Source organism: Lissotriton vulgaris, chromosome 6, assembly GCF_964263255.1.
Source record: "Lissotriton vulgaris chromosome 6, aLisVul1.2, whole genome shotgun sequence".
Taxonomy (NCBI): domain Eukaryota; kingdom Metazoa; phylum Chordata; class Amphibia; order Caudata; family Salamandridae; genus Lissotriton; species Lissotriton vulgaris.
The window spans coordinates 1,056,316,976-1,056,333,828 of record NC_141694.1 but is presented as its reverse complement, the minus strand read 5'-3'; the positions used below and the strand labels follow the sequence as shown (position 1 = coordinate 1,056,333,828).

At 45.5% G+C, this 16,853-nt stretch overlaps 1 protein-coding gene across 1 annotated transcript in view; it reads right to left on the bottom strand.

Moving 5' to 3' along the window:
• LOC147708404 (E3 ubiquitin-protein ligase PHF7-like) overlaps nt 1-16,853 on the bottom strand; it is a 2,104,679-nt gene that overhangs the window by 485,152 nt on the left and 1,602,674 nt on the right. The gene's annotated exons all lie outside the window — the stretch shown is intronic.

Here is a 16,853-nt window from a genome sequence, read left to right as displayed (position 1 = left end):
TCAAGTCTGGCATCGAGCACAGCGCCTCGTACAAACTTCGTACTGTTTGCATTCTAAAGCTCCACTCTGGAATAACGAAAGTATCCGAATAAATAGTAAAGCACTCCAATGGTCTAGTTGGATATCATGTGACATCCAAACACTTGATCGGGTTATATCAAATGGAGAGCAAAAATCCTTTGAACTACTCTTTGAAGAATTTGACCCATCACACCAAATATCGCAATACTTATAGCTACAGCACTGTCTAAGACGATGTTTAGGTTCTCCTCCTTGGACATTGAACTCCTCACCAATATTAGATTATCTCCTTACATGGGGACGACACAAGGTAGTGATGTCAGGCTTGTGTGGTGTTTTAACTCTTCACTTATTTTCACAACCACTTGCTAACGCTCTTCAAATGAAATGTCAAGAATGTCTACACATTACTATTGAAGATAATGTATGGTTGGATGTATTGGAAGCTCTAGACAAAGGCATTTGAGAAGCTTGCTTGACATTCTGTCTTTTTAAAATTTTACATGATTGGTATTGGACTCCTCTGAAATTGCAAAAAGCAGGATTATTATTGCATTCTAAATGCTGGAGATGCTCTGAAACTAATTGTGATTGTTCCCATTTACTTCGTGATTGTCCTTCCATACTAGATTTTTGGACTTTCATATGGGTTACACTACAGAGAACTATTCCATCACTCCGTCTTCCCCTTCCCCTTACCCTTTCTATTACGTTATTACATGATTTTAGGACTCTTCCTTCCATTACACGTCCACAATGTCGTCTTTTAGACACTGCACTCGCCACTGCTAAAATATGTATCTTAAGACATTGGCAATCATTTAACCCTCCGTCGAATGAAGGATGGCTGGCAACAATGGTCCAAACAGCATCCCATGAACGTATTATATATCGACTTCAGGAACAAGAAGACATTTTCCAACAAGTCTGGACTCTTTTTCTTCAAGACCCCTAAGCATTTTCTTCCTTCTCTCATATACTGTCTTTACCCTTTATCTCTTTTTGTCCGGACAAGGAGTCTATATCTATATTAGTATCTATAACTATATCTATCTATATATATATATATATATATATTTATATTTATCTGTATTCAGCTTTATATATTTATCTTTATTTGTTTCTCTATTTATCTCTATATTTTTCTTTCTTTATTTATAGACGTATATTTATATTGTTGTCTATCTATATAGTCTTATACTTATTTATATTTTGTTACCATATTTTTTACTTTCCCTAACTATGGCGCCGATTAGGATGGCGGTGAATCCACATCCTCCGGGCTGGCGGAAGCCACCGCCAGCCTGGAGGATGCAGATCCACCGCCGCGGACATTGGAAACACCCACCACCACATTAGGATGGCGGTGGGATCAGCGGCGGACGGCAAGTCCGTCCGCCGCTGATCTGCGGTGTATGCAAGCAAATATGGTGGCGGTGTCTGCAAGACACCGCCAGCCATATTAGGATGCAGGCGGAAACATGCTTTTCCACGGCGGCTTTTCCGCCATGGAAAAGCATGTGGTCTTTTGTGTTTGGGGGCCCGTTGCGGGCCCCCAGGGTGTTGGGGTTGCACATGGGGGGTTCCTATGGTACCCCCCTGCTTTGGCATGCACAAGGTGGTAGGCACCACGCGGTGCCTGCCAAGTTGTGCATGCCAAAGTTAAACATGCATATTTTACATTGCGGCAGGTGCTGCTCAAAGCAGCACCCGCAGCAATGTAAAATATAAGGGATGTGACCGCCTGGGTGTCGGTCACATCCTAATTGCTACGGAGGGACCGCCGCTGCTCCTGCGGTCGGTCCCGCCATCCTAATCGACCACTAAATTTATATATATATGCAACTGATGCTGATTTATGAATTTTAGGTTTTGACTTTAAACCAACGAATTGCCCATCCAGGGCTAAATGTCAAAAGTGGATAATCTAATTTAAATTCAACTTGTATTGAAAAATTATTGATTTGTACAGCATTACAGGCATTGCTAGAAATGAGTTTTCATTTGTATTGAAACGAGCGTTATTTCACCATTCAAAGATGGTGCTTTAATTATGTTTATGGTCCGTTTTTGCTTTTGATGATTAATGCTTTAACTTACTTCCGCCTTGCCGTCGCCAGCTGACACTGACGAAGGCAAGTGCTGAAACGCGTCTGGTTTTTGGATTTGTGCGCAAATAAACCGTATTTGGTTTAATCTGCTGTGAGTGCTGATTTTTTGCCGTTTTTTTGCCTGCGGAGCTCGAATATATATATATATATATATATATATATATATATATATATATATATATAGGTATAGACATCCAAAAAGAATTTAGTTCATGAGAACACACGTACTCGGACACCTGGAGTTGTTCTTGTGTGCAAAATTTATTCGGCAGGAAACAACGCGTTTCACCTTACGGCTTGATCACGTTTCAGCCGTTTCTGATGTGTACACCCATTTTGTATCCCACATCCCTCATAGTGATTGGACAACCACCACATAAGTGAGATAACAGTGAAGAAAACTTGGCCGCCATTTTGTAATGATGTTTTACACATTTGGGCAATATCTTATTACTACATCCTTTGCCCATTTGACTATTCACATAAATATTTGTCAGACAATAATCATATTCCAATAAAATATTACCAATGATATCTCATTTAAACATATGCGCATGGATTCTGTAACCTTAACCGTCATTGCTTCTAGAACGATGGTTAGTGAAAACAACATAAAGTTTCAACATCCCTTATGTACATCAATGTAAACAGTACCCCAGTAAATAGCGCATCACAATTTGTCCGTGCAATAAAGTTCAAAGCATGTGTACTCAATGTGCGCACTATTCAGACCATTATCGCTAACAATTAATTAGCGTCACGCCCAAGTGGGCAATTTAACTCAAGAATAGAATTTCACACATCATGATTTGTTTGTGCAATAAAGTTCAAGGCACTTGTACTCAATGTGTACACTAATCAGTTCGTTATCACTGGTAATTCCTCGAAATTACGCCCAAGTGGGCAATCTAAATCAAGAATAGAACTTCACATTCCTTCTGAGTTTCCACAGCGATCAAAGCATTGGTACCAAAAATAATTAATTATTGTCACCGCCCAAGTGGGCAAATCATTGTTGATGAATCCATACTGTTCATATTGAAAGTCTTGTCATATTGGAGTTTATGAATATTTAATGCATTGTCATCATAGCATTTCGAAGGTCATAATTGTCCACTGTTACCAAAAATTACCTAAAATGTAAAAAACATAATATAAAAAGACGGAAAAGCAACTTTCAAATAAATATCATAACATTTTATCATCTTCATTCAGCAAGGTGTACCGCTAATTCCTCATTTGAATTAAGGCCTATCGGGTTCATACATTCAATGTCAATTATGTACCTCGATTCAAGCTTGCGCAACGCAAGTTTTCTGCAGCCACACCTGATCCCTAGTCAACCATATCAATAACTGCCATTCTCAATAAATTTTCATTTTGAAAATGACAGTCATAAAAATGACAGGCTACAGGATATTGTTGATTGTTGGTTTTTATCGCCCGCACATTCTCCATCACACGTTTCTTGCCTTGATGTATGGTGCTGCCCACGTACCATTTGTCACACAGACAAATGAGTACGTAAACGCAATACATCGTGTTGCAAGTCAGGGGTTTTCGGATAACAAACTCTCTTCCAGAATTAGGGATTGTTAAGGATTCACAATCCACACTTTTTTTGCAGGCTTTGCAGCTTCTACAGCATTTAAAGCCTGCAGTTCATTTGCTCACTATCTTACTTGTCACAGAAATTCTACTCAGATCATCTTTTAGAGATTTACCTCTTCTAAACGTGATCTGAGGGTTGACACTTAGGTGGGGTTTCAGATGCTGATCCGTTAGAAGAACATGCCAGTGTTTCTTGAAAATGGTTCTGATGTCTCTCGCTTGGCCTGAAAAGGTTGTTATAAATCTAACCTTCTCTTCATCAATCATTGTTTGCTTTGGATTAAGTAATTCATTTCTAACAGTTGCATCTGCTCTTGTACACGCATTCTTGATTGTGGACCATTTATACCCTCGCTCTTTAAAGCGGCTACACATCACTTGTTTTTCTTTCTCATATGCATTTGTAGTGCTACAGTTCCTCTTCGCCCGTAACAGTTCCCCGTAAGGTATGCTGTCAACTAGCTTCCGGGGATGGGCACTCTGTGCACTCAAAATGCTATTGCCCGCTGTCTGTTTTCTGAATAAACTTGTAGTTACAGTTTGCCCTTGAATTTTAATATGGACATCTAAAAATTCTATGTCTGTTTTATGGATGTTTTCAGAAAAAACAAGATTATAAGAATTTCTATTTAGTTGGTTGACAAAGCTCTTGGCTGACTCCATATTCTCCAAATCATAAAAATGTTGTCGATGTACCTTAACCACAGGACAACCCTGGTGTTAAAATCGGACTTGGACATGGACACCTGCTCCTCCCACCACCCCATGAAGAGGTTGGCATTATTGGGGGCGAAGAAGGTGCCCATTGCCGTGCCCTGTGACTGTCGGTACACCGTCTCATCAAAAATAAAAAAATTATTGGTTAGGCAGAAGTTTATTTTCAAATGGAGTGTCAGTGAGATGGAACGTGATTTTAAATAATGTTCAACTGCCTGGATCCCCAGGTTGTGACGTATACTGGTATATAAACTACCCACATCCAATGTGACTAGTGTATACGATGGTTCCCAATGTATTCCATCAATGATCGTTAAGAAGTGCGTGGTGTCTTTCAAGTATGCTGGGAGAGAGATCACAAACGGTCTTAAGTAATGATCTATCAGGCATGAGGTGTTTTCTAACAGGGAGCCCATTGATGACACTATGGGTCTTCCTGGCGGGTCAGCTGCATTTTTATGAAGCTTGGGTAATAAATATAGAATGGGTACCCTCGGATGTTCACATTTAAGGTAGTTGTATTCCTTCCATTCTAGCAAACCTTTGTCTCAGTATTCCATTAGGAGATTGTAAAAAGTGGCATTTGATTTTCTAACCTCACCATAGTTTGTAACCTGGTAGCATGTGTTATCTCCCAATTGCCTCATCCCTTCTGCCAGATATTTGCCTTTGTCTAAGACCACCACGTCCCCCCCTTGTCGGAGTGGCGTATCACTATTTGGGGATCATTTCTCAAATCCTCGATGGCCTGTATTTGTGACAATGACAAGTTTTTCTGAGCATTGGGAATTAACGTAATAGAAAGGGGAAGGGGAAGACGGAGTGATGGAATAGTTCTCTGTAGTGCAACCCATATGAAAGTCCAAAAATCTAGTATGGAAGGACAATCACGAAGTAAATGGGAACGATCACAATTAGTTTCAGAGCATCTCCAGCATTAAGAATTAATAATCCTGCTTTTTGCAATTTCAGAGGAGTCCAATAACAATCATGTAAAATTTAAAAAAGACAGAATTTCAAGCAAGCTTCTCAAATGCCTTTGTCTAGAGCTTCGAATACATCCAACCATACATTATCTTCAATAGTAATGTGTAGACGTTCTTGCCATTTCATTTGAAGAGCGTTAGCAAGTGGTTGTGAAAATAAGTGAAGAGTTAAAACACCACACAAGCCTGACATCACTCCTTTGTGTCGTCCCCATGTAAGGAGATAATTTAATATTGGTGAGGAGTTCAATGTCCAGGGAGGAGAACCTAAACATCGTCTTAGACAGTGCTGTAGCTATAAGTATTGCGATATTTGGAGTGATGGGAGATCAAATTCTTCAAAGAGTAGTTCAAAGGATTTTTGCTCTCCATTTGATATAACCCGATCAAGTGTTTGGATGTCACATGATATCCAACTAGACCATTGGAGTGCTTTACTATTTATTCGGATACTTTCGTTATTCCAGAGTGGAGCTTTAGAATGCAAACAGTACAAAGTTTGTACGAGGCACTGTGCTCGATGCCAGACTTGATAAGTAGCTTGCATTACCGGATATGGAGGGGAAGAGCATGGATGTCGAATACCATAAAGAAAAATAAGGCCATCATTGCAATTGAGAAGAGAATGTTCTATTTGAACCCACTGTTTGGGAGTAAATAAACGAATTGCCAAAGTTGCAATAAAGCTCGAAGTTTGGAATGTCAACCCCCCCAGTACAGTATGGCCGCATCATCACATTCTATTGTATACGTGATTGCTTCCCGCCCCAAACAAGGCGGATCAATTCGGATCGGAGCGTGGTAAAGAAGTGTCGCTCAGGATCAAATGGAATGTTTAGAAATAGGTATAGAAATTTGGGGTGGATTTCCATTTTTATAAGGGAAATGCGACCAGCCATGGTTAAGGGGAGGGTAATCCAACGGGTAATACAGTCCGTGATGTGGTCCTTTGCACATCCGTAATTGATGCGCATCAATTCGTCCCTGTCTGCGGTCATCTGAATCCCTAGATATTTAGCATCATCAGTACACCACTCAAGCGGGTAATCAGTCATAAATGGAGTGACTGAGTTGGCCAGGGGGAATATCTTCAATTTGGACCAGTTTATGTGTATCCCGGATAGGCCCCCAAATCTGACAAATTCTCGCAGCAGTGTATTAAGATTATGTTGGAGATCTTTAATATAGTGGGTCACGTCGTCCGCATATAAAGAGATAGGTATTGGGCGAAGAAAACAGCGCAGGCCAACATGGTGATGATGTTGCCTGATTCTTGCTGCAAGGGGCTCCATGATTAAGGCAAACAAGAGGGGGGAGAGTAGACACCCCTGACGTGTGCCTGAGGAGAGGGGAATGGATGGTGAAGTGTGCTCATTAATTAAAACCCTCGCAATGGGAGAGGTATACAAAAGCCTAATCCATGTGAGAAAACCTATGGGGAGGCCCATACACTATAAAACAGTGAATAGGTAGTCCCACTCCACTGAATCGAAAGTCTTTGAGGCATCGAGGAACACAGCTATCAATTGCAATTTTGGGTCTACGGCTTGCAAGATGGAAAACATGGTCCTAAGATTGTGGGATGTGGCTCTCCCTGGTATAAACCCGGCCTGGTCCGGGAGAACTAATTGTCCATAAGTAGACTAAGCCGGTTGGCCAATAGTTTAGCCAGAATTATCGCATCAGTATTTATTAATGAGAGAGGTCTATAGGACTCGCAATGATCCGCAGGTTTACCAGGTTTTAATAAAGACGTGATGAGTGCCTCTCTCATGGTGCCAGTGAGGAGGAGTGTCTCATGCACCTCGAGGAATACCTCTTTGAGCACTGGAATCAGCTGATCCATGTACATTCTGTAAAAGTCAATAGGTAACTCATCCGAGCCGGGCGCCTTCCCCGATGCCATTTGCATTATGGCCTCTCTATACTCATCGTCCTCAAACGGGGCCACCAGGAACTCGCGTTGGGAATCTCCTAGCCCCCCAAGAGTTATGTCACAAAAATAAGGGGGGAAGTCAGGAGGGGATGAGCGGTGTGAGACGTAAAGTTCCAAATAGTATGCAGTGAAAATATTAAGGATGTCCAAGCTGTCCCTTTAACGCACGCCACTATCGTCCACTACGTCTAATATGTGGTTGGAAAAACGGGGCATTTTGATGGTGCTCGCAAGTGCCCGACCAGGTCTCTCCCCTTCGCCATTACAGCGAGCAGTATAATATTTACCTCAGAATTTTACCTCACGGTTCGCAGTGTCAGCATACTCCGTTAAAAGCTCGCAGAGGGCAGGCAGAGAGAGGCAGGTTTATCACCAGCGCTGGTCGCCCACATGTCCACCTCAAGTCGTTTAATTTCGAGTTCAAGACGTTGCAAGTCTCTCCTTAGGTCACGAAGCACACCAAAGCTCTTAGACATACAGACACCTCTAATTGTAAATAAAGGCCTCCCAGAGTAAGCCAACATTGTCCACAGAGCCCCTGTTCCTCTGAAAGAAGTCTTCTATCTCTTCCCCCAATTCGGTTTGGAACACAGTGTCCAGAAGAGTCTCAGTGACAAGCCGCCAGCAGAGGGGAACAGCAACAGAATCGGGCGGTGTTAAGTCAAGGCGCACTGGAGCCTGGTCAAAGTATGTTCCTCACCATGTGAGTGGCCATTTGGACCCATGCCCGGAAACACAGCCAATAGTCTAATCTCGACCAGGCAGCATGCCCAGCTGTATAAAAAGTACCATCCATGGCGGTGGGGTATACATGTCGCCAAGCATCGACAAGACCGTGTTCCACGCGTAGTCCAGAGAGGACTGCATGTGTTCTTGTTTAGTGATGTGGAAGAGGGTTAGAGCGGTCCATAGAAGGACACAGGGCAGTGTTGAGATCCCCACCCCATAGAACATGTGTGGAACCTATCTTCAGCACATGCCCCAAGAGTGTCGTGAAATAGTCCGGATCATCTGCATTAGGGCCGTAGCTACAGACAAGCGTGACCAATTGCGTGGCTAAGGTACCCCAGATGAGGCAACTACAGCCAGAGGAGTCAATTGCGTACCTCCCAGTCTGAACGGTGTGTTTTTCTTTATTGAAATAAGTGTGCCCTGCGAGTACGAGGAGTAAGAGGAAAAGACTCACACAGAGGCCCAGCAGGAGCCAAAACATGAAGGCCGCGCAGGGTCAAGGTGCGTCTCCTGGAGCATAGCAATTTGTATATGGTGTCTGTCCAAATATGACAATATCTGCTGACGTTTGCGGGGATCACGGAGGCCTCTAACATTCCACGTAAGTAACTTAATACATGGGGGGGTCTATCTGTGGTATAGGGGCAGGGAAGATGGCATTTTACAATAATAATGCTGATGCAGTGCATAGGAAGCTTCCAATGTATAACACTGTTGATGAGGAGTATTGTGACACCAGCTCATGTGTGAGTGATGTAACCAGTAATTGTCCCAGTCGGTCCCTGTAATCAAACATAACATAGGTGCATTGTCTCTGTTAGGAATTAACAGTCCCCAGCCCCCCCCCCCCACCCACATCGGCACCCCAATCGTGCTGGGAAACATCGTCCCACCCACTTTCCCAATTAGAAAAACAGGCCAGTCCATTCTAAAAGGACTAGGCTTTAGTAGCAAGAAATGCGTAAACCAATGCAAGGCAACAAAGAAACTTTGCAATAGGGGATTTCCCATATAGGGGGCACCAGATGACAGTCATCCCTTCCCGCAGCTATCCTCCAAACAACTGCAATGCAGTCCCTGGGTTACGACCCATGTAGGGGAGGAAGTGGCCGAAGGGGGGAAGGGTGCTTGGCACAGTATCAAGGTTCTACTCCGTAGGAATCAATATATGCCAGCAACAGGCAGGAACAAAAAAGGGAAAAGCAGTACAGGATATAATGAGCAAAGCCTATCTGGCACTTATCTGTCTCTGAGTTTAATCTGGATGTGACGTCAAGGTCATGGCTGCAGGCTGAAAAATAGCTATTGTTCCACACCGGATGTGAGTCAGTAGTGGGTGTCACTCTGCAACCCGCATGAGTGGGGGTCTCGTAGATAGCTAACCCTGATCAGTGAGTAACATGAGGCTCCACTGTAGGCTGGACTATTCATCGGCCGATGCGGATGGGCTGGAGTTGTGATCAGGACGGGGTGAGCGTTGTGCAAGGGTAAGTTGTCCACTTGCTGCGGGTTGGTACAGAATACATGCTTGCCATTGTGCGTGATCCGAAGCCTCACCGGGTATAGCAGGGAGTACTCTAGTTGGGCTTTACGGAGTTTCTGCTTTACCGTGAGGAATTTCCGCCGTGCCTCCTGGACTGCAAGCGTAAAATCAGGGTAGATTGTAAAAGTATTCCCTTCAAATTGTAGAGTCTTCAGCTCCCTGCCCTTCTGAAGTGCAATGTCTCGATCCCTGTAATTAAGGAGGCGTGAAATGATGGGTCAAGGGTTCTCTCCAGGGGGTGGTTTCTGCCCCAGGGAGTGATGCGCGCGCTCCACCACCAAGTACGGCGAAAATGAGTCTTTGAAAATGAGCTTTTTAGGAGGCGTTCGACGTAATCCTCCATCCGACCGGTGTTTGTGCTCTCCGGTATACCTAAAATGCAAACATTGTTGCGGCAGCTCCTGGCTTCGATGTCCTCATTCTTAGCCGCAATCACTTTCAGCAGTTTGTCCATTTGTGTCACCTGTGCTTGCATTTGGGTGGTAACATCCTCGGTCTCGGAAATGCGGCGTTTGGCCTCCTTTAACTGCCCGTCATGGGTATAGACTTTTTGCACAAGGAAATCCAAACGGTTATTCATAGTGTCCATTTTCCCTGACAAGTCAGATAGGCTGTGCTGTACTGTGAGAAGTATGGACTTGCAGTAGTCTCCAGTAGCTTGAGGCAAGGGTTGCGTTTGGTCCATGTTAGCGGGTGTAGGGTCGCCCGAATTCGATCTCGTCGCCGTCTTTTTTTTGGTATCAAATGTTAGACGTGATTGGTGACCATCAGACTTTCCCATTGTGTCCTGTTACATTAGGCAGATAGGCCTCTTCGCAAAAAAAAAGGAAAAAAAAGGGGGGGTGGATGCAGCCTCAACTGGAGATAACAGCAGGAGAGAGTTTGTTTGTTCCGGCGTGACAGGTCTAAAGCGAAGAGGTGCCGGCCAAGTCTCTCAGCAGGGGAAGGACGACAGTTCCGTAGCAGGTCAGTATCAGTTGCAATGTTCAGGGCGAATGCGGGGACAGGTGTTCCAGGCTGCAGGTGCCCATACACAGGACTAATTTAATTGATACACAGCACCAGTTCATGCATGCAGGAAAGAGGTGTAGTGCAGATAAGACAGACGCACAGTACCCAGGGGATTGAGAAGACTAGGAAGGCGCGCCTCCACAGCTTCCAGCAGTCCCCACAGTGATGTATGCAGGTGGCAGAGCAATGGAGTGTTGCAGCCCAGGCGAAGAGCGGGAGGGGGTAACACAGCCATGCAGCAGGCGGGCACAGAATGCCAGAGGTTCAATAATGGGGCTGAAGGTATGCAGAGGGATCCCGGTCTTAAAACAGAGGCAGTAATGGTGTGCAGTGTCCAGAAGTATGAAGAGGCATTACAGGGAGAGAGGCAGTCAGCGAGGGTAGTAGTATTGTGCCCAGGTGTGTATTAGAGGGTCGCTGCACAGCAAGGAGGCGTATTCATTACCTGGGGGCAACCCCGTCGGCCAAGCAAAGAGGCGCCTCCTCACTTCCGGCCTGGATCAGCACCGCGAATCCGTAGATCCTCAGGTGGGCAGATCATGCGTGGCTCCAGGCATAGGTGTGGGGACACTGCTCGCGGCAGGATCCAATGCCGCCAGCGGGCCTCACAGAGCACAGACACACATTACAGGCGCCCAGCAGCGGGACGGAGTAGGAGTGTACGATCCGCACCCCCGAAATGACAGACGTGGGCGGACCTCTCGCGGCTCGAGACGCAGGCCGCTGGCGGGAAGGCAGAGCCGCAGCAAGATCGCCGCAGGGTCCAGCGCCGCTGACGTATCTCCCGGAACCCGAACCCGCCTCACAGGTAAGGTGGCAGCCAGCAGGGGGGTGGGTAATGCGTGACAGAGGGTTGCGGGAAGACCGCTGAAGAGTAAGGGACCCCCGCAGTCCTACCTCAACAGGACGCAGCACTCCACCGTAGTTGAGGGTCCGCACCGCCGATCCACTGCCCCAAATGCGGTCAGACCCTATGCCAGCAAAGCACAAATCACCGGGCCAAGGCAGGGACTAGCAGGTGTCAAATGTGCAGCAGGCAACCCAGCGGGGCCCGACACCACGTGTAGAGCCGCAACCTCAAGCAGCCACAGCTCCCATACAGGCTTCCAGCAGGACAGGGCAGGTCAGCCCGCACGACAGTTAGCTCCCTGCAGCTGGGCCCACAGAGGCGGTGAAGCATCGATTTTTTAACCGCCGAAGCAGAGGCCACAACAGTGAGTCAGAACACAAAACCACCCTTCCGCCAGGGGTAGGAATCAGGATAATTGCCGGATTTTTTTGCCAAGCTTCCAGAGCCTCACATGTGTGTGGCCATCTTGGATGTGCGCCACCTAGCGCCCCTATATAATGAAATATATGTATTTATTAACTTGTTATAAGTTGTTCTCTTTCATAATCTCTTTTACATATCATATAAGATCCATTATATAATTCTGACTCTCTGTTTTTTCGGATAATAATATTTCCTGAACTTAAAATGTTAAATTATAATCTTATGTATTCATATCTCTGTAATCATTACAAAATTTTTCGATTAGAGGAGAGGAGTTGGCCTAACAGCTAGGGCGGTAAACCTCGAATCTGGGGAACTGGTTTTGAGTCTCTGCAATGACGCTGAACATCCTGCTATTCTGGGCAAATCACTTAGGGCCAGATGTAGGTGGCCCAATACCGGTCGGTAACGGACGAAATTGCCGAATTTCGGCCGTTACCGACCGGTATTGGGCATTTGGGATGTAGGGGAACCAAAAACATACGAATCGGTAAATTTACCGAATCGGAACCTTTACCGAATCGGAAAATTTACAGAATCGGTAATTTTTCCGATTCGGTAAAGTTTCCGATTCGGAAACTTTACCGAATCGGTAAAATTACAGAAATCGGTAAATTTACCGATTTGGTAAATTTACCGATTCGGAAATTAAGAAATGGAAAAAATTAATTTCGAGATGTAGGTATCCTTTTAAATACCGAATTTACATGAAATTCGGTATTTAAGAGTCGGTATTTACCATGGATTGAAATCAGGTGGTAACCAGGTGCCGGCTATAAAAAAGGCCCCAAAATGCACCAGTTTCACCAGAATGGCGGCATTCTATATCATTGCGAGGTGGCTACGGCTACAGGCAGAAGGAGAGAAGGGTCTGGAGGAGGGAGGAGAAGGTGTACAGGCAGAGGATCACTCTATTCCAGCTAACTGAGCCTGAGATCCTACAAAGGTACAGGCTGGCCCCCCAAACTATCCTGGACCTTATCAGGGACCTCCACCCACTGTTGGACCATCCAACCCCAAGGGCGCACGCCATCCCACCCCATGTGCAGGCGCTGTGCAGCCTACACCTGCTTGCATCTGGGAGTTACCAGAGTGTGGTTGCTGCGGTAGGTGGGGTGTCTCAGAGATGTCTGTCCCGTTTCTTCAAAAAATTCCTTGACGCCATGTTGCAGAGAATGCATTACTACATCAGCTTCCCTGCAACGCATGCAGAACTGCTTAGGACAAAGACAGACTTTTATCAGAGGGCGCATTTCCCTAACATCATTGGCTGTATTGATGGTCCCCACATACCAATATGCCCACCTGCTGCCACAGAGTACATTTATCGGAACAGGAAGTCCACCCACACCATAAATGTACAGGTGATCTGTGATTCCAAGTTCATGATCACTGACATAGTAGCCAAATTTCCCGGGAGTACCCACAACTCTTACATCTTCCAAAACAGTGGGATCTACGCACACCCGACAGCGGGGGAATTTGACGAAGGATACTTGCTAGGCAACACACTGTGTGAAACTCCTGTGATACGTATAGCAGATGTATGTGTGTGTGCATGTGAGTAATGTTTTTTCTTCTTGCAATTCGGGGACCATGCATATGCCCTCCGGTCCTTCATCCTCACACCCTACCTCAACCCTACAACACCAAGCCAGAGGAGATACAACAGGGCACACAAGACAACCCGAAACATTGTGGAGCGCACCTTTGGTATGTGGAAGAGCAGGTTTCGATGCCTACATAAGAGTGGAGGGGCCCGCCAGTACACACCAATCACCTGCTGCAAGATGATTGCAGCCTGTGCAATGCTGCACAACCTTGCGGTTAAGAAGGGCACCAAAGTTTATATCTCTGATTATGAGGACCATGATGACGAGCAACCACTGCCTGAGCCACACACATCTGGAGTTGCAACACCAACTGATGGCAGACACAGACGGGAAGAGATCACACGCAACTTCTTTTAAGTAAGAAAAGAGACACATACAGGTGGAGTATGCACCCAATGTAGTGTAATTGTGTCATGACGTAGGTTTCTAAAGCACAAATGTGCAACAAACATTTTTTTACTTAAATGATGTCATTCTTGGTTCACTTCACCATGAACTGTCATAGTCATTTTCGTCCGCGCTTCCCAGGGCCACTTGTATGGTGCTCACTCTGCTCACTTTCTTGCTGGCCTGTGGCCTCAGCGTGGCGCCTGCTGCTCCTCCTTGTCTCTGGGACAAGGGAGCTTGCCATGCTGCTCCTGCTTGTGCTCTCCTCACTCACAGGCACATCCAGAGCAGCTGTTTGTGCAGTTTGGGCATTTAACAGCGCCTCAAGAGCACTGGTCATCCTGCCCATGACCCTAGTGACCTCATTGCTGTTTTGGGTCATTGTTACCTGCATGTTACTGCTTCTCCTGCATAGCAGGGATGTGGCAGTGGCTAGGCGGTTGATTTATTTATTTTGGCCATGTGCACACTGCCTTTCCTTGCGCCTTGACTCAAAATCAGTGTCTAGTTTGGTGCATAGCAACTGCACCGATTGGCTCATTTCGCGCATCCCTGCTGCCATCTCTTTGTTCACTTCTACAAGCTCCCTGATGCCCTTTCCTGTGTCTCCTATGTTATTGTTCAAGGACCTCATTTGGCGATGGAATGACTGGATGGCTCTTCCCTGCATCCTCTGGATTCTCACCATGGACCCCTCCAGGCCACGGAACACACTTTGACCCTCCACAGTTGCATCTGCACGCCTTTCTAGGACTCTGCGGCGTCTTCCACCAGTATGGCCCACCTCTGCACTGGGGTGCAGTGTGCCAGGGCTATCATCCACAGGCAAGTTGTGAGTTTCTTCCCCTGCCATGTCAGCTGCTGTTGACTCCATTTCTAGAAGTGGGGCCACAACATGCCTCCTGCTTGGTTATGATGCAGGTGTTGTGTCATGCTGTGATGCTGGCATTTCTGGGGATGACAGCAACAGAGGGGATTGAGATCTTAGAGGGGACGCCTGCAACTCTGGAGCCATTTCTGAGTCTTGCGCAGGAGGATGGCTACTTGGTGCACCTGTGTCCTGTGGTACGTTCTGGGTAGTTGGACCTGGCTCCTGACTCTCCTCCCTCTCTGGTGGTGTGCCTTCTGTCTCCTGCGAACGCCTGCAAGACATTTCACCTTTGGACATATGAGCGTACATTAGCTAAGTGCTACTGTCTCACAGTCACTACAATTAAATATTTCAAACTTAAGCTTTATTCTCTGTGCAAGCATTTCCCTAACTTGGTGGTTGCTGTGCTGTATGACATGTTCTTACATTTCCTGACTACATGTACCATGATGCATTGCTCCTGTATAGTGCTAGCAGTAATGGACTGGGGTTCACTTGCCCACAAAGGGTACAGGTAAGGATGATGGTAGGTGGGGGGGATGCTGTGCATGTGTCTTACCTTTTCTGCTTGCAGCTCTGGCAGAGCTGTCTACTTCTCCCAGTCCGCAGACGCTGTCTGGTTCAATGGTTGAGGCCACCATCTCCTCCAGGTCAGTAAGGGGGGGTGCTGGGTTCTTGCCTCCGCCAGTTTTTGTTGCCTGCTTGTGGTGTTCAGCCAGTTTTTTCTTAGTTTGGCACCTGAGGTCATAGAATCGCTTTTTCAGGTCCTCTGCGTCTCTGGTAGTCACCCCAACTGCATTCACTTTGTCCAGTATGTTCAGCCAGAGTTTCCTTTTGGCAGATTGTGCCACAGTGAGGGACTGCCTGCCAAACAGTTTTTGGTGCACCTTCACCACCTCCTCAACAAGGACCTGCAGCTCCATGCTGCTGAATTTGAGTTTCCTCCTCCTCTCTGTCTGCTCTTTTTCTTTGCTGCTTGCCATTTTGCAGTTTTAAAAGTGCTCAAAACTTTTTCTGCTGCTCAGGGACTCAGCTCAGCTCTAACTGCCTTTCCAGAAGCTTCTAATTAGTTGCAGCTGCCTGTGTAGCCACTTCCTAGTAGGGAGGGGGAGGGTGGTAGCACCTGATTGGCTGCCTACTTATGTTTCACTTTTGTTTGCTTTCCGATTCGGAAATTACCGAATCGGTATTTACCGATTCGGTATTTACCGATTCGGTAATTTCCGAAAGTCCGATTCCGAATTTTACCGATTCGGTATTTTTTACCGAATTTTTATCTACATACCATTTACCGATTCTAAAATACCGATTCGGTAAAATTCGGTATTTTAGAATCGGTAAAATCGGATTACCTACATCTGGCCCTTAACCTCCCCCTGCCTAACATAGAATGAATGTTTGTCCTCATGTAACGTAACTGGTGCTATGTAAAGCGCTCTGATACCCGATTCGGGTCAAGTTCGCACGACATAAAACTCTGCAAAAAAAAAAAACATTTGAAATTTCGAAACACACAAAAAAAAGAAATAATGGTATGGGGTGTGCTTTTGTTTTTTATAAAAGCCTCTGGCTGGTTGAACCTCTGATTCTAATGCTATTATTTCTCAAAAGTTACATGCTTTTTTCAACCAGGTGCAGCTCCGTATTATCCTTCATATGGCTTAAGCATTAGAAAAAATGTTGTAGCACTCTGGGTGTTTTGAATGAACTTTTCCAGTTAATCAGGAGGCTTGAAACAGACACAAAAAAGTATGCCATTATATATGCGAATCTGGTGCAAGACAATATTAAGCTAAAAATGAAAATTTAGGTTAGTGTCACGCCTCCAGCCTGTCAAAATAAAGCGAATGAGGAGGTAGCCCTGTAACGTTCTATCATGTGGTTCTAATGAAGTATTTCACTCTGCAGTGAAGGTTTTTTTGTCATTTTTGCTAGAGCACGTGGTTTAAGCATTAGAAACATTTTTGCAGTACTCTGTGTGTTATGTATTAGCACTAGATCTAAGCCTCAAGGTCTGACTAAGCATTGACCTTTGTCTTTC